Genomic DNA, 18846 nt, shown 5'->3' with positions numbered 1-18846 from the left:
TGTCCTGATTCCTATTCCGAGGGTATCCTGTCCTGTCCTGGGTGTCCATTCTGCACCTGCTGTCCTTTGAGGGGTATCCTTCCTTGAGGGTTTCCTGTCCTTAACTGACCCGTGGCCAGGGTTTGGTTTCCACACCATTCTAGGTAAATATTGCTCTGAAACTCTTAAAATCTTGCACCTTCTGAATTTCTAACTTTTGCTTTAATAAAGTTCATCATTGCATATGTTATATTTTCCATGCCTTTCCGCAACTATTGAAAGTCAATTACATATTTTCATAAGTTTGTTCCTATGTCTTCTCACTGGTTAGAAATTATATTTTGCATTGCAGTTTGTAACTTTCTGATATGGTCTAGAACTTCATTACCTAGACTGTTCAAAGGCCCCTTTACTTTAAGTGAAGCGTGTTACTCATTATAGGCCCTCCTATAGTTACCCATACATAGTCTGCCCATGCTTAGATATTACTGAATTGCATAGTATTTTTCTCTTGCATTTTATATCAGTATTTCAATGATTACCCTATCATTATTGTTATATAGCTACATAATTTACATTATCTTGGTCATTGATTGTCTCATTCTTGTATACTTGATGCATGAAGAAAACGAACTTTAGATAAACATTTTAAAACTTCCAGTTGTCCGTGGTCATTTAAACAATATTTGAATGTTATTGGTTGGGTTTGTATTTTGCTGCCTTTCTTTTACAGCTAGCTCCCTGATTCATTGTGGTCATTAGGTACCCGCATCGGTGGATGGTAAGTCGGGTGCACTGAGAAATATTAGCAGGGAACACACACACACAAATTGGTAGAGCTCGTGAAGTCACCTGATCAATGTGTATGGTGATTTGAAAGTATATGGGCCCTGAAGCCGGAAACGGCGAAAACTATTGGTCGGGTGGCCTCGCGCGCTCTATCAATACTGCCAGGGCCAGTTTTGTTATAAAAACCATCTCTGAAGCTACTAACTTTTCAAAATCACTTTTTGGACTAGTTAAAGAACTCGCCGGCTCAGAGACCATAGCAAATCCTTTGCCCTTAAATAAATGTCAGTGCGAAGATCTCGCCCACTTCTTCACGCACAAAATCGAAAAAATGTATCTAGAAATCACAAATTCACATACATACAGGCCCCAGCAGTCACAATCAATAATCTCGCCCCAGAAAACACCCTCTCCTTATCCGATGGTAACATCCCACACGGAACCCTCTATGCAGTCTAACACCCTAACCTCCTATTTAGAATCCTGGCCCCCACTTGACATAGACTCTCTTAAAATCATTTTAGATAAAGTTGAGTCTGGTTCTCCCAAAGACCCTCTACCAATTTCAATACTGAAACAGCTTGACCCTTCCCATTTACATGTCATCCTAAATGCCCTTAACTCTTCCTTACTTGAATCGACAGTCCCCTCCCATTGGAAGCATGCCATGGGGACCCCCCTCCTAAAAAAGCCCACCACGGACCCTGACGTAATCTCTAATTACCAACCAATTTCCTTTCTGCCAGCCTACTCTAACATTCTTGAGAGACATATTCACTCCCATCTCTCCCAATTTACTGAAACCAATAAAATCCTCCACCCATCTTAATACGGTTTCCGAGCCGGATTTTTCAAAGAAACTACTTTGTCACTGAGAGGCTGCGACATCATCTTGATGCTGGAGAGACCGTGGCGCTCATATTATTAGACCTCAGTGCGGCATTCAACACTATCTCCCATCCTATACTAATCAATACACTGAGGTCTCTAGGCATCTGTGGCTCTGCCCTAGATTGGATCATCTCTTTTCTAGATAGCCGCACTTTTCAAATCTTCTCTGCCGCGGCTAGCTCTAACTTCCACTCATCACCCTATGGGGTATCCCAGGGCTCTATCCTTAGCCGATTGCTTTTTAACTTATACGTTAGGCCTTAAGCTGATATAGCAGAAAAAGCTGGTCTGATGCTCTTTACCTATGCCGACAACTCCCAGATCATTTTTTCTCTTTCTAACACCGACCCCTGCTCAACATGACTCCTTCAGCTGGGCCTTGGGAGAATTGCAACATGGATGAATCACAACCACCTTAAACTGACTGGTGAAAAAACCGAAGTTCTGGTCCTGGGTAAGAGGAAAGATCTCTGGGGCCCATTACACTGGCCAACTGAGATGGGTGCCCTCCGCCGACCTTCCAGCCATGTACGAAACATGGGCGTAACCATTGACAACTCCTTTACCATGCACCATCAAGCAGTCAAGGTTACAGCCGTGTGTTTTACCATGCTAAAATGGCTTAGGAAGATCATCTGGATGCTGCCAGAGGCCACCCAAAAAACAGTGGCCCATGCCCTTATCACCTCACGGCTGGACTACGGAAACGTCCTGTATCTAAGTTTCAACAAGAAAGTGATCCGTAGACTACAATTGGAACAGAACTCTCCAGCAAGACTTCTTTGCAGGGTTCCCAGAGCCTCTCCCATTTCTGGCTACCTTTGTGACTTACATTGGTTCAGGGTAAAGAACCGTATCAAGTTCAAAGCCCTGAGCTATATGTTCAAAATCAAAACAGGCACGGCACCTCAGCACCTGCAATCCCTTGTTTGCCCCTACATTCCCACTCGCCATCTACGGTCTGCAACTCTTGGAAACTTCACGGTCCCAAGGTTCAAACTCACCAGAATGGGCCGAAGATCTTTTGACTATCTCGGCCCATCCCTCTGGAATGCTCTTCCCCTTGCTATACGCAAAGAAACTACTTACATTTGTTTACACAGATCTCTGAAGACCTGACTATTTAACCAATAATCTCATCCCTCCGCCGCTATGTCTGGCACCCAGTCCGTCCTGGCGCCGGGAAACCCTTTTTGGGTAGCTGTTGCACCTTATAAATTCAATAAATAAATAAATAAAACTTTCTTTTTCTGAAACTGAGGGCGTTGACGTGGAAAGTCGTCCTGCTTGCCTTTACCATCAGCCGGGCGGGGCTGCTCACGTCCTTGTGGGGCACCCAGACCTCTGCCGCATTCTCCATCACTGGCTTGCGTGCCCGATGTTTCCTGTGAAGAACGAGGAGAACGCTGATCAGGAACCTGAAATCTATCAGGAGACCTGATTCTCACGTGGGCGCTCAAATCATTAGTGCACTCAGTAAACACTAGTTTCAGTGAAGCAGGACGCAACCCCTGTTTCTGTTGCTGATTCCCCTCTTTTTTATTCTTTCATTGTATTGCTACCATTGTTAGGGAAAGTGGGGAGACTGTTAAAATGGCAAGCTGGAACATTGCAGGTCTCCGCTCTAAAAGAGATGATGCAATATGGTTGGAACAATTAAGGGGCTATGAGGTAGTGGCGCTTCAAGAAACCTGGGACAGGGAATGTAATTTCTGGCTGGACGGGTATTCTTCCTATTTTAAAGCTGCCCAGGGCTCCAGTTCAGGGAGAGATCGAGCCGGGCTCATGTTTCTAATCTCTGTTAAACACAGGGGAGTCGCGCAAATTGTAAGCACCACATCTCATAACATTTTGGCCTGTGAATTAACTTTACCTAACAAAGTCAAATTCCTTTACGTTAACTTCTATAATGCCCCTCATGGTGCGCACTGCAATGGAAATATTAACGATCTAGCAACATTTTTAACCACTTATAAGGAGAGTCAAACCACTTTTGTTCATTTGATTTTGTTTGGAGATTTTAATATACATTTGTGTCAGTAAAACTGCCAATATAGGGTGTACGCAGATATGGATTGTCTCCCTCACTCTCACTTTGAACACTCTATAAAGGGGGCTGCACTAGAAGAATTATTGTCAGATGTCGATTTATCTGAGCCAGAGTTTATCGACACCAATGACCGGGTAGCTACATTTAGTGCAAGGGACTCAAATTCTATCATAGACTTTATATTTGTATCAACAGGCTTGCTACAAAATGTAATTTTTTATAATGCTGTGCAAACAACTTTTAGTGACCATAACCTAGTGGTTATGGAATTATGTAACAAAAACCTAGCAATACTACCTGCAAATACAAGGGTTGTCTCGCGTATGGAGTTAGTTGCCGAAGATCAGGGGAGACGGGTCAAGTGGAGTAAAATTATCCCAGAAGAATTTTTCTCTAAACTTACAGAGAAGGTGGGAGAAGAAATCAACATCTGCATGGACCCTCTTAGGTTTGGAGGTGACATTATTTCTTCCTTTGAAACTATCTGCCAGCAAGTAGCGTCGAATTTAACGTCTAAGACGAAACCCAAGGAGCAAAAACTGCATGGGTGGTTCGATGCAAAGTGCTCTAAGGCCCATAAAGATTTATTGGCAGAATTAAAAAAGTCCCCCCGGGATAAACAAGCAGTGGCCAGACTACGGAAAAACTATAAAACCATAGTAGAATCCCGTAAGAAGGAGATTAAGGAAAACGCTTGGGACTCACTTTATGATAGGGCCACATTGAGGGACAGCTCCAAATTTTGGGAAATTGTAAATACACCATTGTTTAGTGATAAGGAAAACTCCCCGTTGGAACTGAATATACCTGAAAAGGAATGGCTGAACCACTTTGAAAAGATATATGGTAGCAACCTCCTTATAGACCCATTTGTACCAGTAGTAAGTGAACAATTAGTGTTACCTTTGAGATTCACTATCAAAGAAGTCCAAAAGGCTATAGAGGACACAACTGCTCATAAGGCCCCGGGCCCTGATGGGGTACCAGCAGACATGTATAAATCCAACTCCACTACATGGTCAATTGTCCTCACAAATATCTTTAATATAGCGAGCATTGACAAAAGTAGATTGCCTATAACCTGGTCACGGTCTATAATAGTCCCAATTTTTAAGAAGGGCCAGAGAGGGGACGCAAGATGTTATAGGCCGATATCATTGTTGGATTCGTCCTTTAAAATACTAGGGAAGGTGATCCTAGCTAAGATCTCAACATGGGCAACTAACAATGACATCTTGTGTAATGCACAGTATGGTTTTAGACCTGGCAGAGGCACTGAGGATCAGTGCCTCAACTTACATCTAATAGTCAGCAAATACACTGTGGCCTCAAAGGGATCAATCTATTTGGCATTTATGGACTTGTCCACAGCTTTTGACCTAGTCAACAGGTCAAAGCTGTGGACCATGCTGCTGGATATGGGGTTAGATCAGGCTTTGGTGTACTTCCTGGCAGAATTGCATAGAGATCTGACAGCAGCCATACGCATGACACAGGAGGGGAAGTGTACGGCTGATTTTAAGTCCGGGAGGGGAGTACGCCAGGGTTGTATTTTGGCCCCAATGTTATTTTCTTTATATATTAATTCTTTGGGTGCAAATCTGACGGCAGCGTCTGTAGATGTCCCGTGCATGGGGGGTACCCCATTGCCAGTCTTATTGTATGCTGACGATACAGTATTACTGGCGAGGACACCCATAGGTTTACAACGTCTTTTAAACTCCTTTGGGAATTTTATGCGAAATTTGGACCTTGTAATTAATGTAGAAAAATCGCATGTGATGTTTGTTGGGAAAGGCAGAAATAAGATCAAGACCCTCTCTTGTAATGACTCAGTAATATCAAAAGTAAAAATCTTCACATACCTTGGTGTAGTGTTTGATGATCTGGGTAGCTGGGTCCCCCAAGTTACCAATAAAAGAGTGGCAGTAAACAGGTCATCGGCTGCAATCCTAGGCTTCGCGAAAAGATTGGGTGGGAAACCTCCTGAAGCAATTTTGGCGATATATAGAGCCAAAACAATAGCCATAGCCAGGTAGGGGGCAGCAATCTGGGGCTATAAAGATTTAACTGTGATACAGAGAGAGGAAAATAAATTTTTGCGATCCCTCCTGGGCCTCCCCCAATCCACATCATCTTTTGCGGTCCATTCAGAGTTGGGAATGGGATATATTGCGGACATCCTAAACATGGCGCCGCTTTTATTATGGGTTAGAACCTGGCTTAACCCCAAACTTACACTGAATCATAAGATCATTATTGATTGTTTGGGGCGGGATAAAGTGGCTGATATTAAATGGTTGGCCTATATTAAAAAAACTTCAGCACTTTTAGGTCGACCAGAACTATATTTAGACCCGGAAAATTTGAATAAAGAAGATATCAACTGGGTAAAACTGAATTTTATTAAGATCCGAGAAATGGAAAGAGAGTCGATTGAAATCTCTAAACCTACAGTAAGGTCACATTTTATGCTGATTACTTCAATATCAGTGCAACCATATTTGACCATTGTTACACGCCCATATCATCGCTGGTTGCTGACCAAATTTAGATTTAATCAGGCACATTTTCTGCTGGGTATTTATGAGAAATGGTGTGCCCCAATGGATAATGTGCCATGTGAATGTGACAATTTCTCCGATCAGGATTTGATACATTTTGTATTCTTTTGTCCCTTCTTTTCGGAAGGAAGGTCAAAATATATTAAGCCCCTCCTAAGGGAAATGGGTTTTTTACAGTTAAAACCTGCATTGTTGTTTCTTCAATTAATGGAAAATCATCGGGTGATGTTCTGTGTAGCGAATTTCTTGATTGCATCAATCCGCGCTAGACGGAAGAGACTCCAGACGAGTATAGCTGGGGTGAATGTTTGCCCAATACCTGATAGTATAATCTAATTTCCAGGTTCTGCTTCATTTTACATATGTTTTATAATGAAATGTGAAACATTGTTGATAATGGTGTAAATCCTGTGTGTCACACAATTCTTATGTATTGCAATTCTTATGTATTGCTAATGAATTTTAAATGTACAGTCATCAACAGCTCTGTATGATGTTTTTATGTATTTGCATAGTATACTTTTATGATTTTTATTTAATCGAATAAAGTGTTTTTGACTTGACTATTCTTCCAATTCTGTTTTTGAAAATTTGGACGGTCGTCGTTAGTAGACTTCACCGTCTGAGTTTGCAGTTGAGCTGCTGATTTAACTAAAGGCTTAACACCCTAATTATTGCGGCTAATTGTCTTATAAGCCTCAGCAATAATTTTCGGTAACCCTCGGGGTTTTTCAGCGTCGGGTACAAGGCGCAGAGCATTAGACACCTGACAGTTAACCACCACTTCCTTCACATTCGAAAGGATGAGATCAGCAACTACGTCAAACACTCCAAAAAGCCTCATTCCCAACTCCACAGCGGCCTCCGGACCGTGCTCATCCTGAACACGCTTGATCATGGAGGGCAGGACAGTCATAGATGCAGTGCCGAAGCACTTCGCATATACTGCTGCAAATACTTTATCCCAATTCTCACAATCTGTTACCTCCGGCACCAAGTCTTTCTGCAAACTAATTGTGAGGATCCTGTGTTTTTCCACAGGTGTTGTATTAGGAAATACTGCTACCTGTTAGTCAAATTTCTTGGCAGGCCAATAAGGCATATCATCCTTAGTTTGGGGGTGCTTGCCCATTACCGAATTGACCATGACGGGACTAATTGTCATCCTGGCCGGTCCAACTGGTTGTACTGCAACCCCAGGTGCCCCCTCCGGGATGTTGTGAGAAACATATTGTACTAAAGCTCTATGTACCCCAACCAAGGAGGTATAAAGTTGACACAAATCGTCAACCGGGGCGTTAAGATAACGTGGATGTGGTGTGAACCCCTGCCAAGACTGGCCAAGTGGCCCCAGGAATAGGGCGCCATTATCCAAATAAAATGCTGCCATGCCGAAATCAGAATCTCTTGTGTCCTATATTGAGTATAGTTCACAGGTATCGCAGTGGAAGTATATGTATGGAATGTATCATCATCTGCATTAACTGCAGGAAGCATAACCCAAGAGTAGAAAATCTCAAAGGGGAACGCTGCATTGGCACTCACCACAAAGATTGCTGACATTCCATCGCCAGGCACTCCAAATTGCGTCAGATGACGCTGAAGCGCTGCTTGTCTATGCTGAGCTATATCAATATCACCCATAAGGACACAGAGAAGAAAAGCAATTCATATAAATTGTAGCACAAAAAGGGTAGTAATTCAAAATGTGAACCTTTTTATCAATTTCAAAGCTTGAATGAACCTATAACACTTTCATATAGGTAGGTTAATCCTTCACACCTGTTATCCAGAAACAGTAGGGAGGATATTGTGGACAGATATAAGCACTAATCAAGTGTCTTGACTAAAAGACCAAACGTTAGGTGCCCAATGTTGCAGGGATTCTGCTCATGCACAGAACTATGCGCAGGAAATCAGTACCTCGGTATATTGTGGTTTACCAAAAACCCACCTCAGTGCCCAGAACCCCAATACGACAACCCAGAACAAGCGACTTAGGTACCTCTCAGGAATAGTGGGAATCAAGAACACTCTTTCGTTTTGATTCTCATAAATGTCCACAATGTGAGTAATCAGAGACATGGTATATTTTAAAATGTTTATTTCAACTACGTGCTCTAAGATGCAGTATTTTTGCTAACATAAGTAGACTTAGAAAATGCTTAATCCGATTTCAATTTTTATAAAACCATAAAAGCAACAGTTCATTTAGAAATATACAGACGTACTTGAATCAAGAACAGCTAATACATTTTCTTTTCCTCAATATACTTTTTAAAAAACCCAACTTGATTCCAACACAATACTCATCATTCAATGACTGTAAAAAAAAAAAAGGGCCTGTCGGCATTGCCGCATGAACCCTGCTTCAAGTATGGTTTAATCCATCTGGCCCGTTCAGTTGTATAACATTTGCAAAAAAAGATCACATGTAATAGTGATTGATTTGATATGTTATCACACGGGCATTTAGTAAGCATTCTGGACCTATCATTGGTATTCGGGAATGTGACCAGGCGAAAAAAGGAATCAAATCTAAACCTGGTCAAGATATACCTGTCATACCCCCTCATACACCATGCAAGATTGGGCTGGATAGTGACAGGAGTCAAAATAAGTTGATGTTTCATCACTGAATTTTTACTTATCTCCAGCCCCAATTGTAACAAATCAAAATGGTTCAAGCACAATGCTTTAAGATCTTTTCTGGAGATATTAAGTAAGGAATCGGGGTTGCTAAAAAATTCTGGTCTACCCAGGTCATTAGAGAGATTACAGATGTATTTCAACCATAAGATCTTTCTCGCCTGATCCAAACCCATAGAGTCTTTGATTATATCCAGGTTGAATCCTAGGTCAGGTGATGTCCAGACTTTATGCCATAATAGCATCGGTTGTATTTTTATAACATCCGTAATATAGCGAAACCCCAATTCACTATGACAGTTAAAAACAGATACACTTTGGGGGACGGCTAAAATGAATCTTAAAAAAGCATTCTCTATTAATTGAATTGATAAGACGTTACTAAAACCCCAAACCCCTGCTCCATATGTAGCCACACTGATGCACTTTGCTTGATAAATTTTCAATAACATTTCTGGTGGCCTCTTAGCCACACTGATGCACTTTGCTTGATAAATTTTCAATAAAATTTCTGGTGACCTCTTACCCTTCTTTTTGGTGCACATCATCAATGCCGCTGTCGACCTCTTAAATAATAACGCCCTGTTCTTGATTGCTGGTCCCAAAGAACCTGATTCCTCTAGTAAGATCCCAAGATAGAAAAATGTTTTTGTGGGTTCAATTTTGTCTTCCCCAGCTACAAGAGTACAGAACCTGCTCTTTCCCTTACCACAAGACATGACGTATGTTTTTTTTAACATTAAGCCTCAGGCTCCTGTTCTCCATGAAATCAATATAAGTGCTAAGGGCCTTCTGAAGACAAAGTCGGGATCTGGCCATTAAGACTGCATCGTCTGAGTATAAAAGTGAGACGATGTTAGTGTGATTAATTATCGGTGAATCTCTCACTCTGGCCACCAATGTCTCCTCCAGTTCGTTATTGTACAGACTGAAGAGGAAGGGGGCAAGCACGCAGCCTTGCCTTACGCCTTTTTTTTAACATTAAAAGGCTTAGTGCATTCTCCTTTTAGTCCAAACCTCAACTCGGCAGAAGCCCCCCTGTATAATTGTCTCAGAAATAATATAAGGGGTGGCTCTACTTTTAATCCTGCTAGGATCTGCCATAGTCTATTGTGGTCCACGCAGTCAAAAGCCACAGAAAGGTCAACAAACACCGCAAATAAATTACCTTGCTTGGCCTGTGTATATTTTCCCTGTAACATAGTAAAATTTAAAACCTGCTCTACAGGACCCCTACCCTCCCTGAATCCATATTGAACCGGGCTTAGGATCTTATTATCTTCTGCCCATTGTTGTAGTCTGTACAATATGACTCTACCTTCTACTTTCATAAGGGAGTCGAGCAGGGAGATAGGTCTGTAGCATGCCGGGTTTTCCGGGTCGCCTTTTTTAAAAATAGGAATGATTATAGATTCTGACCAAGATTCAGTAAAACCCCTTTCACAGCTAGCATTCAGTACTCGTGTCAATAGTGGGGACCATAACTCGTTCTTTAACTTATACAGGTCGATCAGAGTCCCGTCCGGCCCTGGAGCCTTACCTCCTTTACTCTCTTTTATGGCCATTCGAACTTCCTCATGCGTAAAATGGATATCGATTGGCACAAAGTTAGTGTGTTCATTTTGTACTACTTGGTCTTTTACTTCGACAATATCTTTAATCCCAGAACCATAGACAGAGGAGAAAAAAGTTGACCCAGGTATCTTCGCTTATTGCCACCTCGATCCATGCTCCCCCGCCATTCAAGAAAAAAGGGGCCTTCACTGCCTCCCAAAATAGGGAGCAAACCCTCCATAGGGCTGCTTCGTACAAGTTTGTCCAGGCCTGCTCCTTGATGTCTTTCTTGCGCTTGTTTCTCGCTGAGCTATAGGCCATCCTAAGCCCCCGGATTTCCTCATAATCCTTTACTGGTTTATGTAGGGCGGCTTTTAATAGTGAGTATGTTTTTGTACACTGCGAATCGAACCAACCATTTTTTTAAAATGTGTAAAGTGCGGCATTTGACCTATATCATCTTCATCCGAGTCCCCAAAGTCGCACGAGGGATGTGTACATACGTTAATATTAAAATCCCCACCCCATATTAAGCTTGAGTCCTTCCCCGGTGTAACACGTAGCCTCTTAATTTCCTCATTAAGCCCGGATAATGCATCACATACAATACCCCTATCCATGTTATTGTAAAAGTTGATAACAACCATCTCCACCAAGGATGAAATATCAACCACAACAATTTGATAATAACTGGTTGATTTTAACATTTTTATCGGCAACACCCCCAGCAAATTAGAAATATACATACAAATCCGCCCTTTATGTCTCCCATGAGTAGAACAACATGTCGGGATGTGGTAGGATTTGAAACTATCGAGATGTACTTCTTCCATCAACTAGGTCTCCTGTAAACATAGGATATCAAAATCCTTAATAAAATCAATCCAGACTGGGTTGTCGACCTTGGATTGGAGCCCAGAGATGTTCCAATAAACTAACATCACCCGCCCCCCGGCATGCTGGTTTTGGGACCCTATGGCCCTTACTCTCCCCTCCCCATTTTTGCCCTTCCTATACTCTGTAATGGCACTCGCATTTCTGTCCTTGCTCGCTACCATTACCGAGTCAAAACCTACTTGCTTACTTACTGGGGCATTATATCCCAGAACTTCAGGTCCTATTGTTAAAATATCTCCTGTTTTAGATATACTTGGGTATAGGATGTGTTAACACTACCTTTGGGGGGCAAGGGGGTTGCGACTCCCAAAAGGATCTCAGGTTGTACCATATCGTTTGTTTCCATAATATCTACTGCAGATACCCCGACACCATCACCATGGGGAGATACAGAACCTTCACTATTAACAGGTATTCGGACAGCAGTGTTCAACATTTGTTAATCCACTTCCACCAATGAATACAATGGGCCAAACCGGTTTGAGACATGTAAATTATACCTCATCTCCTTATTGTAAGAATTATAATGACCGCCCATCGTGGCTGCATTGTGGTTGGCAGGCAATTTTGGCTGATAGAAAAAACCCAGGGGCAACACGTTTATCCCTTCTGGCAAAAGTCTACCGGAGCCTCCCCGGGTCAGAATTTCTTGACTAAGGCCGGGGAACCTAGGGATAAAACTATGCAATCTCCTTCAAAAATCTTTTTACTATGGCCGACCCAACTTACACGCCTGACCATCTTAAAAGCGTTGAACATTGCTTGTGTCAGGCCAGTCTTTAAGTCTAAATAGTGGAGCGATTTATTTCTAAGTGTAGCCCAATTTTCCCTATCACCTTCATTTGGTGGTGGTACATTGGCCAAAATCAGGGTATACGGAGCTGCTGCAGGTGGAAGGTCCAATCTGTCAACATTATTACTTTGGACTAGAGTATGTGTAATTCTGGTGGCTGATCTAGAGCGACTATCAGTAAGAGGTGGAATTTTACTATTTATACAAGTTAGGTCATTTATACTCCCTCTCGCTATAACCACCCTTGGTTCCTCTTTTGGTTCCTGTACTTTTAGTCCCTTAAACCTATCGAGCTCCAATGCCCCCTGACAAATGACTCTTTCCACTTGAATTGTTTGCTTACCGCAAGTAGAAGGGCAGTTCACTAGGGCATAATTATGATCAGAAGCTAGTCCCCTATCCCTGCATGTTTAATGGTTCTGCATGTTAGTATCTTTTAAATGTCCTATCAATGAAGCCAGGCCTCACTCGATTGAATCCAGTCTCTTTCCCAGAGTGCTAATTGCATCTTTGACAAAAATAGACAAATCAGCAAAGGATTTTATGATACCTCCCATATCGGCACTGGATGAGCCTTTAATCATGCTCTTATTACTTGTGCCTTTTACACGTTCTTTTAATTTGGTGTTAGCTGGGCACTCCTTACTTGATGATTTATTTACATTAATTTTGACCTTTTGGGGTGTAAGGGGTGGATCATGAATCTGTGGTGGCAAATCTGTAATTACCGGTTTATTAGATGCGCACGCTCTCTCTAAGGGGAGGTAGTAAAGTGCCTTCAGAATCAATAGCTGAAATCTCATCACACCCTCGTTGTATACATCCATTATGTAAATCATTTATTACCTCTGGTGTAGGAATTACAACAACATCAGGGTTTCCCTGGGAGGATAAACTAGTAATACACAAACTAGTATGACCAGACGACTCTTTACTCAGTTCTTCTTCGACGGTGGAAATTTGTTTTTCCAAAGCTCCCACTGCCCCAGACAGGTACTTCACAAGAGAGGCGCTCGAGTTTTGAACCTTCTTCAATTTTTGACCAGGCAGGGTAGTGTGTAATTTTCTTTTCCCCATTTTTTACACCCTGATTGATTTCTGAAAGAAGTTTACCCCTCCTTTACTCCTCGATGACAATGTTCATTCAATTAACAATAGGAACTTTATACTATACAAATAAATGGACAAAATATTTGCACAAAACTAATGTCCCTGAAAGATCTACAGTTCGATTCTAAAATATCTTGGTACTTGGCAGCATGTCAATTAGTAAGCCCCCCCAGCCCCCCATCCAACGACATGCAAGGTCCTGCGGGTTTATCAAACCCAAGTAAATGTTCGCCAGTGGGCAAAATTTACAAGGCCATTAATGATGTAAATAGTTACCATGTAGCAGTCATGTTTGCAGTTAGTCCTGTTGAAAATCCAAAACCAAGAGTCCTGGCCCAGCCCAGCCCAGCCTCTTCCGACGGTTGATGGGCAAGGACGCCCTTGGCAAAAGCCCTTGGCCCGGGCTTTGCCCGGGCGAGCCCGCGCACGTCCCGCACTGCAGGGGCTCACCGGTGCTTTTATGCAGTGGCGCTGGTCTTCTCGCGGCAGTACGCACGCGGCAGTACTCACGCGGCCGCACTGCCTTCTGGGGGTTGTAGTGCCCTGGCAGTCCGTGGTCCGCGAGAATGGGTGTAGTGGTTAATTGGGCTCAGTTGTAGGTACGCCTTAGGGTCCCTTGGCGGCACAGCGATGAAGCAGCAGTCTTTAGGCAAAATAGAAGTAGGAATCCGATTTGGCAATCAGAGAGTCCCCATAAGTAAAAAGATGTATAAAATCAATTCAATCAGCATTGTTACAATTCCATAAAATACAAAAGGAGAAATCATATTATAATGATAGTGGAACTAGGTCTATAGTGCCTTGTGTACCATCCTCCCTTGCTAGGAGCTATGTATTATAACAATAGAAGATCTCTAAGCTAAAACGGGGAACCCCATACCTCCAAGATCAGGTGAAGTGAATAACATCCGAGATCAGCACAGCTCTTCGTCAATGGGAAGCTGTTCTCCAAAAGATACCTCTCTAATGCATGCAGTGCAATAATAAAAGCACCTGAGTGTCAGAAAATGAGCAGCTGTGTGAATGTTGTGTCTAGAGCGTGGGCCGATCACCCTGCATCAACAGCATACATTGCTATTTAACCTTGAACACTTTGTGCAGACTTGAGGTCATAGTGTGAGTGTAGAGATGTGATAAACAGACCGTTCTCATGTGAAGGAAAGCAAGCAGTTTGTCTTTACAAAAACTGAGACATTTACTGTCGTGTGCCAAGGCGGCAAAATGGCGTTTGAGCAACTAACTTACTTATGCTAACATAGCAATGTGTGCAGGCAGAACCGTATCCTCACTACACTATCATTTAGGGTCAAAGGACCAAAGACTATGCATTAAATCATACGTCACCTCAAAACAAAATATGCATCACCACTGTACATTAAAGGCAGAAAATATATTTTGAGAGGTTGAACATATCTCCAATAACAAGACTAAGATGATTATATGAAAGACTTCAACAGACAAAATTGAATGACACCCATTTTATAGTATGTAAACTCATGTTAAAAGCAGCAAAAATGCATATGTTCGTGTTTACTAACAGTGCTCTCTGAAATATCCATTTTACTACTGTGAAACAACTCTACTAGACGTATAACTTTAGAATCTGTATGAAAACTGAAACACATGAACAATGTATGTTCCTTATATCCATGTCAAAGTATTACAAATAGCCATAAAAAACACAAACAATGGGGCGTGGCCAAGATGGCGGCGGAGTAGGACGTGACTCCCAGTCCCTCCGGCGCCGCCTAGAACAAAGCTTTGTAAATCGCCCTTACCTGTGCCCATCCACGTGGTCTGCAGTGCCCGCTGAGGTCCCCGTGTGCTCCTTCTCCCGGCGAAACCTTCATTTCGGTGGTGCGCGACGGCAGCCCGCCTCCGCCAACAGCGAGGCCTGAAGTCGGGCCGACCGCGTGCGCGGCGACACTGAAGCCGCGGGTGTCACGTGACCTAGAGCCGCGGTGCTGTACCATAGCTGCCATTACAGGTAAAGGGGTGTCCCGTTACAAGTTTGTGGACCTGGGTAGCATTAATATAGAGGAACAATGGTCCTCAAACCAAACATTTCACAGTATCAGAATGAATCCCAAAATCTTGATTTTTGCGCAACAAACAAATTTGCGCTGCCTCATGGGCAGAATACTTTAAAAATGATATTTTCTTATAATATGCTTGAAAGGATGTGCATAGATATAAACTTCATATGTAACAAAATCAAATTTTATTTACACAAATCGATTTTAATCGCTATACATTTGGTGGTTGCTCCTGAGGGGGAACGTGCAAGGAAAGTGGTGCTGGAAAATAAGTGAGTGGGGGGCGACTAATTCCCAAGATGAAGAATAGAGAAAAGTTGACATTTTTGTGCGGGATTGATCATACGTATCAATCTTGGGGGTGCCGCAGCGCCAGTCACCTTGTGCGCTGTCTTAGATCCTGGCGATTGTCTGCGGAGCTGGGTCCCGTTTTCTACTGAGCGGGAGCTCTCAACGGGTGTCTCCGGTGCGGCCAGTGGCGCGGAGCACAGAAACCGCCCCTCCGGGACAGACCTGCACCAACCTTGGACTCCGTGTCCCAAAAGCCTCTGGGACACTCACACCTGGTCCGGGGCAGTCTCCGCCCCCATCACCGGCGCAGTAACAAAAATTAGCTCGCCGCACGCGCTATCGCGGGTGCCGCAGCACCAGTCACCTTGTGCGCTGTCTTAGATCCTGGCGATTGTGTGTGGAGCTGGGTCCCGTTTTCTACTGAGCGGGAGCTCTCAACGGGTGTCCCCGGTACGGCCAGCGGCGCGGAGCACAGAAACCGCCCATCCGGGACGGACCTGCAGCAACCTTGGTCTCCGTGTCCCAGAAGCCTCTGGGACACTCACACCTGGTCCGGGGCAGTCTCCGCCCCCAACACCGATGTATATATCCCCCTCACAGTCTCCGCTGCGCGGGAGCGTCCCGGGAGAAGCCCGGGACAAGGGTGGGCCTGTCCACGCCCGTCACAGCCAGGAAGAGCCAGGGCAGGGCCACCCCCCTGACGTCTGCTGCCTGTCACCTCCTGGAATAAACCATTGCAGCTCCGAACAACTAACTAAGGTACCCACAATCCTCTACTGGCATGGGGAAGCGGAAATCTACGGAGTGCCAAGGGGGGGGCTTAGGAAATACCTCTGTACAGGGCACAAGGAAATCGAAGAAGGCTAGGAAAAGTAGCAAGAAAACACTGCTTAGCGTTTGTGTCATGGACAGGATTGATGAACTTCTCGATGACTGTGAAGCAATCTTAGTGGAGGACCCTGCTTCGGGGGCTGAAGCTACACTTGCACAAACTAGTAAAGTTAACAAAAATGGCAAGTGCAAGCAGGCTACAATCCCCAAAACACCTGAAATGTTCTCCAAATCACTCATTTTAAAGCCATCTAGTGATATCACCGACCCACCCCCTGGACCCCTTACTCTTGACCTCGTTGGGTCCACGAATACTCAAATGCCTTTTCCAACTCTATCCCAGCCAACCCCGTGCCCCCTTGAACCCTCTGTCGTAGTGTGCACTAATCGATATTCAGCCCTGAGTATCGACCGAGACCCAGATCTATTGGTCAACCAGCATAGTGCTCCTGCACCACAGGTACTGACTCAATTTCAGATGGAGGGGATTATGGTGCCGGGCGCAAGCGGTCCGATGCTAATATCTTTAATAAATAGCCTAACTACCCAGGTGAGAGATCTGAAAGATATAGTATTGGAACTATCAGCTAGTGTCAAGAAATTGTTGCCCCCCCCAGTTGCCAATCAATCTCCCTGCCAAATTGCACTCTTCAAAAGTGGCAAAATCAGAAATCAAACCAGCTAGATCGGCAGGCCATCCCCAGCCTCGCACCATATGCCCCACTTTACTCCATCCAGCTACGGGCCCTGACTTACCACCACCTCTGAGTCAAAACAGAAGGCCTACAAGCATCGCTGCAGAATCCACCCGCAGCAAAAAGGCCCATTCTCCAGTCTTGTATTGTTCCAATTCCACCATAAGACCTGTCCAAAAACCTCTAGTGCCACGCGGCCCTTCTAGTAAGCACATTGTATACATGACGAATGTTCCTAAGTACTTGGGTCGGGATCAGGAAGACTGTCTTATTAATAAGGTTACCCACTGGATTAGACATGTCAGGGGGTGCCGATCATTGATAAGAGAGGACATCCTAAAAGCTAGGAGGATTTCTGCCCATAATCACCATGTAGACGCAGTTGAACTTACACTGGCTTCTCATTTTTTGGCTGAGGGTCTCTTGGCTTTGAAATTCAGGACTTGTGCTCCCAGTACTTTAAATATCCAATTCAGAGCATCCACAACTATCTTGGGTGCAAATTTAGTGACATCTCCCCCAGCACCTAACTCCCCAAGGGGGTCCGACCTAAGTGAAATTGATTGACTAACAAACACCCCCAACTGTACCCGTGGGCGCACTTTACTTAAGCCGTTGGTTAGGAATGATCTCGGAACGGGTAGTTTCTTCACTGCATACGTTCAGGCCCTGGCACACAAACCCGAGCCTTCCCACACTACATATAGAACTACCAATCCGGGGAATCTAGGCCTTTCATCCACCACACACACGGCAATATGTAGTATAACTGAAATTACCCCAATGCAGACTACTTGGGGGCCCACCACGAGTGATACAGGAGCCAGCATTCCAACCCTTAACATCTTGTCTTGGAACATTGCTGGGCTCCAAAAGAATCTAGCTCTGCCTGAATGGAACAGTTTTGTCGGTACGTACGACATCTGTCGCTTTCAGGAGACTTGGAGCCTAGTACCCCACCATTAAGTAGGTTTTGCTACTTACCACATCCCAGCAGTTCCATCAATTTCTAAAAAGGGGCCGCCATCTGGTGGTCTGCTGATTTGGATCAACATCTCACTTGATTGCTCAGTCCAGCAGATAGACTGTAATTGCCCTGACCTCCTAAGGATAACTTTGAAGGACAATAAGACCTCAAAGATACTTGAGATCTTTGATATTTATGTTCGCGGTAGAAGGGGTGGCGCACAATCTCCCATCATTGCGTGCCTGGAAGCTGAACTCTCCCGCTGCCTTGTGGGATCCTACAATCTGGTAGCGGGAGACTTCAATTGCACTTTTGAACCGTTAGCTTCGGATGACACCTTAGGCACAGACGAGGAAGATGCTAAGTTGGGAATCCCCCTATTGAATCTACCGCCTGTGAAAAAGTGGTCCCAAGTAGCGAAACAGATGATCGCCTTATGCTTGGAATACGGGCTAAGGGCAACTAATGGAAGGTCAAAGTCGGACTCGTCGGGAGCCCATACATTCAATAGGCCTGGGCATTCCTCCAGGATTGATTACATCTTACTTGATTGTACCTCCTGGAGGAACTTACTGGATATGGAGGTTCTCCCAAATGTTGACAGCGACCATAATCCCCTAAGCCTTTCGGTTAAATCGCAATGGTCGCCTATGCATGGTAATTCCGCAAAAACCAATCCAACACAGACTAGAGAAATAATTCCATCTAATTCTGGGAGGCACCTTAAATGGAGTAAAGTTGCCCTTGATG

Source organism: Lissotriton helveticus, chromosome 11 (assembly GCF_964261635.1).
Source record: "Lissotriton helveticus chromosome 11, aLisHel1.1, whole genome shotgun sequence".
NCBI classification, from domain to species: Eukaryota; Metazoa; Chordata; class Amphibia; order Caudata; family Salamandridae; genus Lissotriton; species Lissotriton helveticus.
Note: the sequence above shows the minus strand (reverse complement) of the source record.